Here is a 16,468-nt window from a genome sequence, read left to right on the forward strand (position 1 = left end):
TACTGAAAGAAGGCTATTCAACATTTGGAAACTTAAACTGGAGCATGTTTTCCCTGGTGAAGCTGAGAAAGTTAGCTTTAAAGTTATTGTGGATTAAAGATGCACATTGCTAATTGCGCTTACAAGACCGCTTGTAATTTAGCGCTCTTCTCTTGTGGTCCAGCTCGTAAATGAAACTTAAGACCTCAAAATGGTAGCAAACAAATAAGTAAGTGAAATCACTGTTTCTAAATTTCTTTTATGGCTATGATGAATTAATAGTCACTGCGAATGTTCCATCAAGCTTCTAGCCCTGTGGTAGCCCCAGATAGTTTTCCCTTTGTCAAAACTTTGTTGGTCTGTGCTGCGTTGGGGTGAGGTCGTATACCTGCATCTATTGAGGCGGTCCTCCTACAAAAGAAGACCCCAAAGGTGGTTTGTTCATGCAGGCTGCACTGACTTACAATTACACCCATTTGGAAATAGTCACAAGGATATAAGACTGCGTACGGAATGCAAAAATGGTGACGTTGGTGTACTGCAAAGAATGTATTCAATATCTTAATCATGATGATTTGTTAATCCTAACAAACTAATTTGAACAACTCTAAGCGAGTGATGTTATTGTCTAAAAGCAGCCAGAGTGTCTTCATATCATGGTGTCCATGAAGGTAACAAAGGAGGAATAAAATCTATCTATCATAGCTCTAATCATAGTCTTCTAAACCAAACCAAGTGATGTCATTGCCTACATTTTCTAATCCACCCTTTCTCCTTCCCCTTAAGAGGACTTTGTGTTTCGTAAAAGAAAACATTTCAGAATGACATTTGATCCGATGAATCGTTGAAAGACCCCTGTTGTGGGTTAAGTGAATGCCCTTATAAATCATATTCAAGAGTATGAACGTATGACCTATTTAGTCATTTTGACGGCAGGACTAAGGTTCTCACCTGATTGGCGTCGTCCTCTTCTAAACTCGACCACTTTTATTTGCAAATCTGTTTTCGCTCTGCTTCCATTTTCATTTCTAAAAAATATGGGAATTTATTGATCTTGCTTCTGAGATTTGTTCCTTATCCAACCCTAAAATCTGCACTGAAAAGCAAAAAAATGTGCGTTTAATATGCAACACCATATGCTTTGAATAAACTGCAAAACCACCAAAAGAAGCTGGATTCCGTCCGTGAATTTAAGGACATTTTAAACGACCTGGAGCTGCTCTGCTTCTGTTTTAATTCATGACAAAAGATGTTGTCGGTTTAGCTTTTAATGTGCGATTCTACTACTTGCTCAGGATACTCGTGCAGAAGATTTTTTAAATATCAATAGTAAAACCAGATCGAAAAGCACCTTGCAGTTGTCTACTGACTTGGAAATTAATCAGATTTTCTGCAGCTCACCCTGCAGCCACAGAAAGGGTTTACACAACTTATTTTGCATAGATAGTACTCATTAAACCTGAATAGACTTTCATGTGCCCTATTGATGAAATTCCTCTATAACACATCTACGACCCTCTCTTTTTCCTGCTATGTATATTATCTGTCATCATTAAAAGATGCCTTATACACCTCAGTGAGCTGTGGGGCTATCTTACTGGGCTGTAAGCTTCATAAACTCTGTCCTCAGACTGCAACTCAACACAGTGAGTGGCTTTTATGGGAGAGTCTTGTCCTATATGTGGACAGAGGAGGCTTTCAGGGATTCACTTGGCCTATAAGAGATTAGACTGGAGAGCAGCAATTAAACCACGACATAACTCTACATCACCATCTCTCCCCACTTACCTCATCCCACACTCACACAGCTACAGGTTACTATGGAAACTGCTTCCCTCCCTCCCACCTCCATCCTTTCTGTCCTCAGTTACTCTTACGTCCTCATCTCTCAAGCTCATACCATAAACTCATCATATTCATCTCATCTATTCAGTAAACCCTGAGTCTTGATTTTCACCACTCTCGCCAGATAAGGTTTTAATAGACCCCCCCCCCCCCCCCCCCCCCCCACACACACACACACACCCCACCCGCCCCAATCCACTCTCAGCTTCCTCTTCCCGTTGCTCTTCATTTTTGCTCCTTATCTGACTATCTATCCATCCTGCTGAAACCAAATGTCATGTCTGGCCAGGCACTGAGCGAAATTGTCAGGGAGGCAGACGGAGGAACAAAGCTGAAAGGTGGGAGCAACAGAAGGGGGTGAGGAAACAGAGGAAAGGAAATTGAGGGGAGAATGATAGAAGGGGAAGGTGGAGGCAGCTGCGGTTAGATAAAGCACAGCTGACCGCAGGCTTCTGCTGATAATATTGTTAAACATATCATGCTGGAGTTCATATTTATTTAGTCTGAACAGCTTCAACAAGGCTCTCTCAACCATTGGCACCTTTGAGCCTCAGATTGTATCATGAGCTGTGGATTAGTGCGTCATTCTGACCAAATAGAGGTAAGACGGAATTGTGATCATTATGAAAAGGAGTTTGTCGCATTGGATGCTCAGTTGGTGTAACCAAATGTTACTGACAGATATATCCTGTCCTGCCACAGCTAACCAACACAGGCTGCATCTATGACACTTCAGCCCATGAGCTCTACGCTCCCAGATTTCCTAGAACACGATGTCCTGTTTAGAATTTTTCTCCAATGATCATTTGTGGAACTCAAAGGTGGGACAGGGGAGATTACTATAAACCACTCTGTTGTTTCATCTGAATGAATAAAATCCATTTGGAGACCCGTGTTAATTATAGACAGAAACATTAGCTGGGAGGGTTTCTTTAAAGGCTCACTTAGAGCAAAGCATTTTTTTCTTTAGAATAAAACACATTTAACATTTGCAGCAAGTCTTCTGTTTTTTCTCTTTTTTATTCAGTCAGTGCGATGAGTGAGGCAGGCTGTGTTTCTACTCAGAAGATTATCAGTTTGTTGAGATAGTGACTGATTTTCAAACCTTTTTGAAAAGCCAGACTCATATTATACCTGGTGCTTGGTTTAATTAACATGCTTTGCATGATCGTCAGATCAATTCATCCTAGATTATAATTCTTTTATTGGTGTCGCCTATTAGGGAACTGAAATTCTGTGTTAATCTCTGAAAGAGACAGAATTGTAATGTAAGAAACATTAGAGTTCTGCTGCATTGAGCACAATTTTTTGGCTTTAGCTCATTTAAGGAGTGGTGCTCCTCCTGCCACTGAATATGATATATGTGGGTGTTTGTCTGTTTGTTTGGCAGTCAGGTTAGTGGAAACAGTAGAGAAAAGTAAAGGAGAAAAAGAGCTTTAATTGGCCTGATACGATTTTTACAAAGGGGGGAATTGTTCATAAAATCGTTTCATATAAGTGTCATCAGAGAAAAATCTGTTTAATGAAAGAGAACTCTCATATTTAACTTAAAGACACGTCTCACAAAGACATGTCTCAGTTCTGAACTCTGTTAGGATTCAGTAGGAGAGGTGGAAAGATCCCAGTCAGAGATAAAGCACGAGACTTTTCATGGACACAGCAATGATGTCTTTTGGTTCGCAGAAATGTGTCTCTGAAGATATTCAAAGGTAATAATAACCCTTTCTGGTTCTGAGTCTGTTTTTATTTTAAGACAGAGAATAGTGATTCAAAATGTTTTGCTGGAGGTTTCCAGAGGTGGTTCATCGGTGCTGAATGCTCCTCAACAACATGAAGTATCCTAGACTGCAGATTTATGCAATTGTGGAGCTGCTGAGGTACCCTGTCTCCCAAAAAGCTCCTGACCATGTGAATGTGATGTCACCCCTCCAGTCACCACTGAGGGAAAACTATAGGTGCTACAGATACCTGTGTGTTTGCAACACTGAGGCTGCCTAGAAGATGCAACAGAGCAGGCTGTTCTTCTGGACAAAGCTTATGTCTTTAGATGTTTGCATATCTTCTAGTCTGTGGTGGAGAGTGCAAATATTTTTGTAGCCAGAAGCATCAGAGCCAGTGACTCAAAGAAACAGATAAAGAAAACTGGCTCTGAGGTCTGCTCCGGAGCCCCTGGAGCTGAGCTGTTTCTAATTGAATAATGCTGCAGAATCTGCATGATATAGAGGACAACACTGGACACCCTCAACACAACCTACAGGGGGGTCTTATTTTTTATTCTAATCTTACTTTTTATCTTTTGGTCAGTAATGATACAAAATGCTACTATCTAATAATTTCAATTTGGGAATAATAAAGCAGCATTTAATTCAGTTTCAGTTCAACACTGCTTATCTCTGTCACCACAGACTCAGGGATTTCTCATTTGGCAGCTTTGGCTCATCATTTCTTCTTTCTCGCATCTCTTTCAAATACTGACTGCGGAGGGAGACACATTTGAGAGAAGTGAGGAGACATAACTGCATAATTAAATAATAGAAAGCACCCAGCATGATGGACAGAAAATGAACAAACTAAAAGGTATGTGTTTTTGCTATGAAAACTTTCCAGGTACACCATATAACTTCATCTAAACAAAATTTGCAGGAGGTTCCGTAAAGTTTGCCCAAATGTTACCATATCATAGATGTTCAGGGAACTTCTTCGGTCTCATGCAAACAGTCCAGCCTCCCGCGTTTGATTCGCTCCTCACCTGTGCGTCAGAGATAAAGGTGAGGTCAGCCTCTCCCCAGGCTCCACAGCCCGACTATCAACCACACTGCCTGCAATGCAAGTGGCAAGTGGAGCGTGTGAATGGGGTCAAGCACAGGAGATGGGAGTCAGAGAGTGAAACTGCCATCCGTGAACAGGGATAACAATTCCTAAGACTGTGGTCTCATGCATTAGTGGTATCTGAGGGCCTATAATGTATTCTGCCTCTTCATTGCCTGTCACTTTTCTAGATGCTGAGAGACCAAACAGCTCTGATTGAGGCAGGAGTGTCTCTCTTTTGTGTGTGATTTGAATAAACTGAGAGCAACTGCAACTCGCTCTGCGCAGTTACACCATCTAAATTTTGAGGTAATGTTTTTAAAATGCCACAGCTGAGGATGAGATGGCCCTTTTAATAGATTTTTTTCAATGCTGGCTGTTTTCTCCCAGCATTCCTCGTAGAATTGCAGCGCTTCTCCACTTCAGCTTCTGTGCAAATAGATTTTCCTTATCAGCGTTTCGGGATGAGAAGCCCCATAAACAAGATATGGGGAGAAACATTTTAATACTCACTCAACTGCTTTCCACCATTTGAATTCAATTAGCAGGGTAATGGATGCATTCACCCTCTTCTCTCTGGGTTCAAATGAAAAATTTCCATCAAGTGCAAACTGCTCTGATGGTCTCAAGGGGAGAGGGAGGAGGGGGTGAGGACAGATCTCCAGGGCATCATTTGAGCGCGTATAAATTCATTTATGTTCATGTCATGAAGAACAGCACACCGGCTTTCTGTTTGCATTGAAGATTAAGCTACTCTCTCTGCATCAAGTTGGATAATATTCCCAAGTTTTGGAAGAAATGAAGGCCCTCTTTCGCCATGGACTGAGGGATGGTGATGTTCCGTCAACCTTACAGAACTGCTAACAGACATTATAATTTGACTTGACTTGATTATTGGCAGAACATTTATCTAAGATATCAGTGCAACTGCTAACTTTCGGGAAATATTCCTCATATTTGGAAAATACTCAGAAATGTGGCAGTAACAGCTTGGAAAGTATGAAAGAGATTGGGAAACTGATATTTATCAGAAGGTACAGAAAGTTGTTTTATCTTAGTACCAAACTGTGTTGCAGTTTATCTAAAATTATCTCACATGATGAAATGTGGAAAGTTTTCAGGAACTTGGCTGGAAAATATTGGACCCATAAAATCAACACAATTGTGTTGGCAGGCTTTGGGTTTTCTCTGAGCTCCTTTGTTCTCTTAAATTTCACTCGGCTTCGCTTTCCTTTCCTGTGTTAGTATTTTCATGCTTTTTCAGTTCATTTTCCTATGTTTTCCTCACACCTCTTTATTTGTATTGGTTGCATTGATTGCCTCACAGTATTTTTGATCTCAGTTCTCCTTGGTTTATTGTATTCTTTTGCCAAATTGTCTTTGCACCATGTGATCAAGCTTTCCAGACTTTTTCCTTCTGCTCTTGTTTTTTCTTACTGATCCTTCCCCATTCCTGGTTTCTGCCTGAGTTCTCCTGAGCCAGTGATCTTCTCTCTGTTCTCCATAAACTTCTGTGTTGAGAAGCTTCTCTCACTGCCAACTTTTTTTTATTTAACCACTGATTTAACCTATATTAATTCAATTTAAGGAATTATTAATGAATAAAACAGTGATGTAAAAGTGCAGCACACTGAACATATATGTAATAATAAAACTGATAGGACTTCTGTCATTTTAATTTGATATGTACATATCAGAAACCTCTAGACATATAGCTTTAATCTTAAATCAATCCGTGTATCATGTTCCTTTTCTACTAAAATGCAATAACTTACATTGACAACATTTTTTAAACTGGTATCTCTGGTGTCCTCTCAGCACATTCATCATGACTAATTTCAGGGTCAAACTCATTCCCATTAGGGATTGGCTTATTTGCTGCTTGGAGCATAAATATGTGTTTTATTGTACTTAAATGCTTTAAGATGCTCTTGAAATCACATTTGATTAAAATTCTGAGACTGGTTGTTTGTCCTTCTTCTCTGACGTTCCAGCTGTGCCACATTTCTCCAACACCTTTAGTCTTCTTCCCACCTGAGTTTTTAAGCCGCTCCTCACATCTTTACACAGTCCATTCTCAAAATGATTTATATCTCTACTGTGACAAATCAGTAAGTTCAATGTGAGATAGACAGCTGGAACTGCTTCTCAGCAGTATGATTGTGGTCTCATAAGGAGCACTCCTGATGACACCAGAAACCAGTTACTCATTGGGAACGAAGTGGAAAGAAGACAATGATGCAGAAAAAGAAAAAAATATGGGCTGATGGTTTGGTTCATTAAGAAAGGCAGTCAGAACAGGCAAAGTAAAAAGGGCAAGAAGTTCGTCTTGAGAGGTGGTAGTTGTGTGTTTCACGTGTGGGCAGCTTATGTGGGAATTGAAAACAGGTGTGGAGGTGGGTGAGGGGTCAAGTGATGGCATGAGGTTAGAATGAACTGAAACTAATGAGAAAAAAAATTGGATAAACAAGCCACGACCTGACATGAGAGTTAAAGATAAGCAGAAGAAAAAGACTCTGAAAACATTTTAGGAGCGCCTCTTGTTTCCATGACAACCAGTTTAAAAAAAACAAAAAACAGGTTATCTTAACTTATAAATGAACCCGATGAAACATGCATGAAAAAATGCATAGCTCCGACTTCCTCTTACAGGGAACATTTAGGTAAATATCCAGATATTTTAAGTTGTTCCAGAACAGAATTCAGGTTCATTTTGGATTCTCACCTTGAGGGCTTTTGACTCAAATTAATCCGTTTTCATGATGAAAGGAGTCCAATTTTTAGGCCTGTAACATGCAAAAAACTTCTCATCATTCTCTTCAAGCTGTCTGTGCCGCAGGGGTTTTCAGCGAAACCATATATAGCAGTTTGTGTTTTTCTTTCCAATTTCAAATGCTCTGCTAGATAGCCAGGTAAAAATGGGGTCCCATTTGATCTATTGATGGCAAGTGGTGGCTGTACTTCGAAAGCACTGAAGGGAGGCATTAAAATAAGCAATGTCTTTGCATATGACAGAGATAATGACAGCACATCATTTCATTCGTGTTGAATGCTAATGGATGGTAATCACAAGAAAACTAACACACACAGTTTCATGAACACCTTAAATGGGCAGACTGGTACAGGTACCACCACCGAGGTGCTGTTTGGTGAATGAATGAAGTGAAATGATGCGCAGGAAACAAAACTATGAGAAGTGTACCATGAAAAATGGTAAAATCTACAAATGGTAAGTCATTTGTTGCCGATTGCTGTCAGATCTTGTCAGATTGAGAATAATGGGCTTCAGTGAATAGAGCCTAATGGAGCCAACACGTGCAAAAAACATAGCATGAACAAAAGAAAAGACATGGACAAATATTCAGAAATACATTTTTGCAACAAAATGCTGTTGAAATCTTTTATTCTTACGGTAACAGAAGCATATTGTGGTGCTTTTAAAAAGATTTAAAGTTGTAAAATAATAAAAACGGCTTCAATTCTTCCTTATTCTTGTCCACATTGCTGTTAAGGTTCTTTCCAGAAGAAATTACAGCCAGCTGATAAGCTGACCAGACCTTAAATAATTTATGGAGCGTGCATAAGAACTGAAATAATTAAGCAGGAATACGTCAACAGCCTAACTGAGCAGAATGTCAGAATCAGGGAGAAAGGTCCTACTGACAGCAACAAAAAGAGACAAACTCAAAGCCAATATGGCCTTTTCTAATGGGAATTAAACAAAAACCTGCGTAAAGCAAACTGCACTGGCTAACAAACAAATACTCAGGGGGTAGCACCTCTAAAGCTAATGAGAACTGAACAACAAGTTACTAATGTGTGTGTAGGAGAGAAAATACAACTGATCCCTGGCCCAGTGGCCAGGTGCAAGCAAAGAAGTGGAAGATATCACGAATTAAAGAAGCGTCAAGTATACAAGTCACAGAGATAAGCCACTCACACAGAGTCAGTCTGATTGGGAAGAAGACATTCCTGATTGGATCCCAGGACTGGGGCTCTGATCCAACCTGTGAAGGTGGGAAGAGGAGGTAGGTAGAAGCAGCAGAGAAGGCTGAAATAGCCCCAGTTATGGATAGAAACAAGCACAGACTATTTTACATGCAAACAGAAAACAACACAAGGGAGCTGGGGCTGTACAAAAAGAGACAAAATGCTCCCCCTGGATCAAATGATCAAGTGGTCGGTATAATGAAGTGTTTAGTGACACAGATTTCGACATTCTTTAACATGGTTTCTTTAAGATGAGGATCTACGAACTGCACTTTAATTTTTTTAAGAGTTACAAACACAGGGGAAAAAAAGCAACTGGAAAATCACAGACTGGGAAGCGCCAAATAAGAACAAAAGTCATCTCAAGGCACTTCAGGCCAATTATAATCCAATCAGATAAAATTCATTCAAATCCAATTTGGTCCAATTCATACAAAGCCAATTCAAAACAAATTTACCTCGCACAGGAAACCAACAGATAGCATCTAAACTTCTCCTCCATTCAATCCCCCATTCTGAACACGCACAAAGCGACAGTGGAACTTTTCACAGGAATAAAACCTTCAGCAGAACCAGAACCAGGAAGGATGGCCATATTTCAGGGTTAGAAATACATCTTTGCATAGTTCTGCCTCTTCACCTGCTGCTCAGTGAGTTCGAGTTTACAGAAACATCTGCCGAAACAGAGTGACTAGATTTGATTAATTCTCCTCCCCGTGTTTTGAAGGTTTCATCCATCAAACAAACACTTCCTGCTAAGTCAGGAGTTAGCTTGCTTTATTCAATTTTCTGACGATATGATGTCATTTTGCAGCCATCACACATGCTCTTCTCTCTTGCTGACCCTTTCCTGAGCTGACAGTGAAACATTTGCCTCAGTGATGTTGACTCTACAGGTGAGCAGATGGAATGTGATGATGCTTCTTCCACCTTTGATGCATTTTTCTGCGTGCGCACACAAATCCCAAACTTCCTCTGCAGACGTGAGCTCACATGCTGGGTCTGCTCCAAACTGGAATAATCCAATAACACTGCACACAGTTAGCTCTGCAACATGATTTGGCCAGGTTGTGCAGACTAATTTAGAATTTGTTGTGATTAGCTATTAGCTACATCCTCTAATTCAATATGTGTTTAAATGGGACACATTTAAACCAGCTGGGAATATGACAGTGTCATCTGATTCCCTTTAGGGCCGCAGTCGAGTGTTTATTCCTTTGCTTTCGCTGTTATGGAGCGTTTACCTCCATGGGCAGGAGACAGAGAGGAGAACCTTATTGTGCAGACAGAGGAAATGAGAGCAGGCGTGAGAGAAAAGACTATTTTAGGTTCCAGGTTTCATTTGTGCAGCAGTCATTTCAATTTGGGGATTAAGATTTAGGAAGCCTCCCTCGACTCTCCCTCCCTTCTGTCCTCTTTCCCGCTGCAGCCTCTGGTGGATTTACCATTTACTCTAGTTATTTATCACTTTACAGCTTTTATGGGAAGGCCTGCAGGGCTGGAGAGAGTGACGGACCGGTCTGGGCTGGAATTAAAACTCTCCAGCTTGTATAAATTGATATGATTACTTTTCTCATCCACCATCAAAGAAAGGCTCCGTGTCTGCCGGGGATGCAGAGCTCTCCCAACCATGTGAATGTTGTTTCAGTATCTGTCATTCAACGTCCCCCTCTGAAAAAAGTTTTTAACCTTGTTAACGTATACAAACTGTTTTTTCTTTTGTTTTTTGAAAGCATGTTCCATGCAGAACATGAAGGAACCAGCTCTGACTAGCAGTGTGGGAACAATGGGGGGCTGTTAGCTGCTGGCGTCCACTTGCTCAGCCAGTAGCTTGCACTAACTTCTCATTTAATGACATTCAGAAATGTTGGTGGAGCTATTTTGATAGAGCCTCATTCACTGAATGAGGGAAAAGATATTGTCTAACCCCCCTAAAAAACGGTATTCAGTTTTTTGCCATGAAACAGGCATGAAACTTTACAGAAGAGAGAATATCTTTACAACAGGAAAAATGAATTATTGTGTTTCTCTGATCGAAACTAGACCTTTAAAATTCATGTAAACATGCTATTCTGACTGAAATTTTATGAAAAAGAGCTTCAGATCCAGACAAATGCATCCAAATAATACGGTTGGGGATCAGATCTCTCCTGCTTGTACATGCGCACTCAAATGTGCTCCAAAAATTCATGTTTTTGCATTTTTCTGTAAAAAACTGCAGCTCGACTCAACTGTACATGTATCTGTGCTTAGTTTTATAGGATTGATAGCTGCTTGACTTAAAACTTTAGCTGCTGAGCCATTTACTTCCTCAAAGTAAAGTTTACCACCTACAGCAACGAACTAGATTCTTCTAGAAGTAAAACCTGAAGACCAGGACGACTATGGATTCTATTGTATTATGAAAGCAAATTTTCTCTTCTTGACTTTCTTTTTGTGTTCCTTTGCCCTCTCCCCCACTGAGATTTTACCCCTCACTAAGTATTCTTTTTGGGCTCACATTTTTGTGTCTCTGTGCTTCGACAGGGTGACTGATGCTGATCATTACTCCGCTCTGATGGCTCTGTATCAGAGGAAATTCTCCTCCTTGGTCTGTCAATCTCACCAAAAATCCACTCTGTGGCTAATGGTCCAGCTCCAGCTACAGGATCTTTGTGAAATTTTAAACTTAAAATGACCAATACACAACCATATTATGAACACAATCTATTCTCAGTATTGAAGGAATAGTTTAACACTTTCTGGAACTACGCTTATTCGCTGTCTTGGCGCTAGTTATTCCCTGTGTCTGTACTGTTAAGTAAAAGCTAAAGCCACAGAAACTGAAAGCGGGAGCTCTTCCCTTAGATAACAAAATCCACACAGCAAAACCTCTAAACTATTATTTCAAATATTGCAGGCACATTCAGCAAGATATTCCTGCACAATCTCCTTGATCTGTATATTGTGTATTGTCTTTTTCTCTTGTACATGACCACGATTTCACAAAGATGCTCCATAAATCATGAAGGTGGATAACCGGAGAGCCTATTTTTCCTCATCCAGTCAAAGTGAAATGTACAACAAGAGGCAATGGTGTAATCAATTGAGGATCTCGTCGTAAATCTTGCAGAAGTCCCACCAGCCCAGAACAATAAGTTAGGCAGCCTATAGCGCGGTGGGGAGGACTCCGAACACCTCGGGTGCCGTGAAGGTTGAGATGGCTCCATCCTGGGTTACCGATTCACAGAAGGCCTGCCGTTAAACTCGGGATGAGAAGCAGTGATGCATCTGTTACAGGCAGTGACTGAGATGTGGTTGCAGGGAGTGAAAAAGCAGCTAAATTTGACTAAATTTAACAGCCATTAGTAAAAACAACACTGGGTTTCACCAAACTCTGAAAATCCCATAATACCGACCTATTCTTTCCTCGAAAAGAGCTGCACAGGAACCATACCAGCCTCCATTAATTAAAGAATTACTAATTTATGACAGACTTGATGGAATAAAGAAATAGCCAGAGACTTTTGGAAATTCATTTAATCTCACTCTTGATGGGTACTAGATCAAATGATTGATTTTTTTTATCTCTCATTTGTGTTAAATATGAAGCTTCTGCTTGCTGAGAGTAAGCTAAGATTAGAACAGATAAATACTGGAATCAAAATCTGCTTTTAGGCACCTTAAAAGCTCACTAATGAACACTTTGCAGATAGCACAATCTTCTCAAATACTGAAAATAAGTAAGTATGTACTTTCCCTGAAGTTCAATTCATTCTTTTGGAGCTCTTTTTAGCTCTAATGATTGGAGACTCGATGTTTTATCATGGCATAATGAAGTGTGGTTGTTGGCATTGTTGTCTTATGGAGTCTGGGTGTGTTTTGTATGGTCCCCCCCCCCCCCCCCCCCCCCCCACAGTCTAAAGACAAACATATTAGGATAATTGATGATTCTGAATGCGCTGAATTGGCTGTGAGGATAAGCAAATATAGTTGTCTAAGGTTGTTGTCGAAGAATAATAATGAAAACATTTTTTTTCTCCACCTTAATAGAAGACTATGTCAAATCAGAGAAAGATAAAAAGGTGTTATTCATGCTCCTCTGCATTCAAACCAGACTCTCAGTGGCAGTACAAAAGCATCTAATGCTATTTTGAGCTGTTTGTTTGTCTGTTTTGATTCATTCTTTTATGACTAATGTTAAGAACGAAAGAAAAAAAGACTCTACAAACAGGGTTCCTCCACAGTTCCTACAGCACAGACACACAAAAGAGGGATGCTTTCTCCAGTAACTGAAGAAATGAAAAAATGAAAACAAAGAGAATCGCAAAAGGTACCAAGACAATTTGGAAAAGAACAAACAAAACCAGGGAGTATATGTGTTTGTATATATATATATATATATATATATATATATATATATATATATATGCAAAAAAGGTGATCAAAATGACAAAGACAAAGGAAAAGACATATGTGCTGGTGTGAGAATCTGACTTCACTTTCACTCGACTTGAAACTATAACTGTTTCAAAGGTTGGGAAGAAAAAATGGCAAAGATGCTTCACCTAGTGCTAACCTAGGTCTTTCTTACAAGCTACAGTATATAAACATGGGCAACACTGAACATCAATACCGATGGTGCTAATGGAAAACAAGAAAAGAAACACACATCAGATTATTGTCACATGTAGAACAATCACTTACACTCATCTTTTTTTACATCACTTCCCAGCAGTGTGAGTGTGAGAAAATAACTGAGCGTTGCTTTAGAAGTTGCTGTTGTTGCAAGAAATAGTTTTACCAAGTCATGTATTTTCCTTTGAAAAACATTGTTCAGTGTATCCTCTGCTAAAGGGGATACAATATAAGAACTGACGTCTCTCTTTTTTTTTTAGCTTTTAGAGAATTCAGCCATCTAATATAAAGGCTGCCATTGTGTGCACTTGAGTTTTCTCTCTCCCTGCGATGAACTGTTTTACTGTCTGGGATGTCTCTTGCCTCCAACCAATAATGTATTATAGGATAAAGCAGCTAAATCTGATGGTGGGTGTTTTAACAGACTGGCTTCTGAATTAACAACATCTTAACTGGAAGAAACAATAACCCAAAGCATTTGCAAAAACTTGGCAAGCCTTATCCTTCTAAATGGCTTGTAGTTTGGCTATGAGACATTTTTATCATCCAATAATAAACAGGGCGCCTTTAGAATGCAGCATCCAAGTCATATAAGGAATATTACGGAGTTTACAGGGTGTATATTGATCTTAGAAATAGGATACCCTGTCGTCTTTGGGGTTGCGGTGCTAACAATGGCCAAGAATGGCTGCTGAATATTTGCTCATTGCTGCGTCTTTCTCTTCTGATTTCCGATCTTCACCTTGCTGTGAACTTGATGATCATGAAAGAAACTCAAAAAGTTTAAACGTGCACTTCAGCAAACACAGGTACAGTATAGTATTGTGTAAAAGTCTTTGAGTTTTTGCACAATACTCTTCTGATTTCTTTATATATTGCCAGAAAAAATGGAAGACAGGTGCAGCAAATAATTGAATCATGCAAACATATAAGGAAAAAAGGCACACTTTTGGTATGAACAACTTTACTCTTCAAAACAGCCTAAACCCCACTGCTTCAATAATGTTGAGGTCCGGGCTCTGAGGAGGATTTATCACCACTTATTTTCTGTCCGCTTCTTGCATCATTTGACATAGCTCAGCCTTTTCTCCCTGTTTCCCTTCTTTAAGAATTGCTTCTTGACAGCCACCCTTCCATGGAGACCATTTCTGATGAGGCTTCGGCCAACAGGAGATGGATCAACAGTAAGTCCAGGTCCTTTGTCCTATTTCTTAAATACACCACTTTCAGTATCAATATGGACAGATGAGAGTTATTCTGATGATCCGACATGTTGGGACAAAAAGAAAAAAGAAATGAAAAAAGGTTTGAACATTTCATGAGAAATTGCGGACTGTTTCATTGCCGAGTTGTCGAGGTTTTGATTGTGGGTTTATGGATGGGCGGTGGTTGCACAGACCACACTCAGAGTACCCAGTCCACAAAACACAGGAATCAGAATCCAATCCCCAGTCTGATGGATTGAGAGGCAAATTGACAGGGTCAGATTTCATAAAAGTGCAAGCTGCTGTGGGTCCAGGAGCCCAGCTCCAGTCTAATAAAGAGACAACAGTGTGTGGCATGAGTGTGTGCTTGTTTGTGCATGTGCAGTAGCACACACATGTGTGCACATCCATCCGTGTGAAGTGATAGCAGCAACCCCAGAACTAATTTGTGAGGCCACAGCTCACGCCGCTGCTCTGATGCATGCTGCTGTTACACAACCTTTGTGCAGACTGGAAACCACGCCGTCAGAGCTTTGTAGCGTGGGATTGGAAAGTGTTCATGGTGACTAAGCCTGCTGTGTCAATCTGGGATTGGACCAGCCTCTGGCTATCACAGCTCACACGAGGAGTGATGAGAGCAACATGAGTGCCATATGTCAACCAGCAAAAGCAGCCTGGAGAGAACATGACCATCCCCTGCTCAGAATGAATGTGACAGCCTCCCCTTCATGTGACTTTGTATACACACAGCAACAAAACGAGAACATCAGGAGAGAAAAACAATGGTGCGTGCCTGAATGATAACATTTAGTTATTTTCCAAGCAGTCTGTATTGCTTTGATGATTGTCACCTGCCCTCTAGTGGCGGCTTACATTATTGCCGCGATAACCACCTGAGCCTACACTTATAGGTTGGAAAAAAATGAGCATAAAAAAAAAAAAAAAAAAAAATCTCCATCTTAATGTCACCATCATTCTTATAATGACACCCATGGATGGTCTATATTGATTTTGCAAGTCTCTTTTCTTTGTAAATGAGGTGAGCAGCTTGAAGGTGGGATTAAAATTAAATATAGTGGAGATAAAAAAAGGACGTCATCTTATCCTGGTGGAGCAGAAGTGCTGGCATTAAGTCACAGACACACTCCGAAGAGACCAGACTGGCTTGAAAGAGATAAGCTAGAGCGGGTTTTGTCTTAGAGATCAGAAAACCTGGGTACATCATAATTAAAGGTTAAATAATTTAGGTTTGACATTTCTCACAGGTGGGCGTGATATCGATGTTTCTCTCATCTTTACAGAGCTGACCTCTTTCCTGTGCTCCTGTGTGGCCACCAACATTCAAGAACTGAGCCACTGTTCTCTTGAGGCTTTGCCAAAGATCTCAGTGCTTTTTGTTAATGCTCATACATAAAAAGACTTTAAAGAGAATTTAAAGCTTCAGACCGAGACAAGGGGGCGACAGTACTGTTTGGTTTTTTCAGATGTGACTCATAAGGGTGTCCCTGATATGCAAATGTAATGCTGGGTGAAAGAAGAAAACTTAAGAAACTACAAACAAGACACATATCAGAGCACACAATGGATAGGGAAACAAAAATTCTGTGTCTTTTCTGGAATTTTGTACCTTTTTGTGGTCTTAGCAGTCATTTTTAGCAGAAAGGATTAAGAGCACTCATCATGTTGATCCTGCTCTTTCTTATTAGCTTTTTAGCGAGCAGGTTCTAACACATTAGAGTTAACAGGCAGCACAGTGACATGCACAGTTGAGTCGGACTAGGGTTACAGCTTAACCTGGACATTTAACCGGACCACCTCCTGTGTCCCACTTTACGTGCATGAGGGCTGAAGTACTTCACAAACTGTGATACTGTAAATTGGGTGAGAAAATGTTCAAGATATTCTGCTGCTTCTAACTTTCTCTGTGAGAGATCATACATGTGAATATAGCTAAATTTACTGCACACGTGTTTCTTTAAGCTACCTGAATGGTGATTTTGTCTAACGACGTGGAGGTTATAGAA

Source organism: Odontesthes bonariensis, chromosome 12 (assembly GCF_027942865.1).
Source record: "Odontesthes bonariensis isolate fOdoBon6 chromosome 12, fOdoBon6.hap1, whole genome shotgun sequence".
In the NCBI taxonomy this organism is placed as follows: Eukaryota; Metazoa; Chordata; class Actinopteri; order Atheriniformes; family Atherinopsidae; genus Odontesthes; species Odontesthes bonariensis.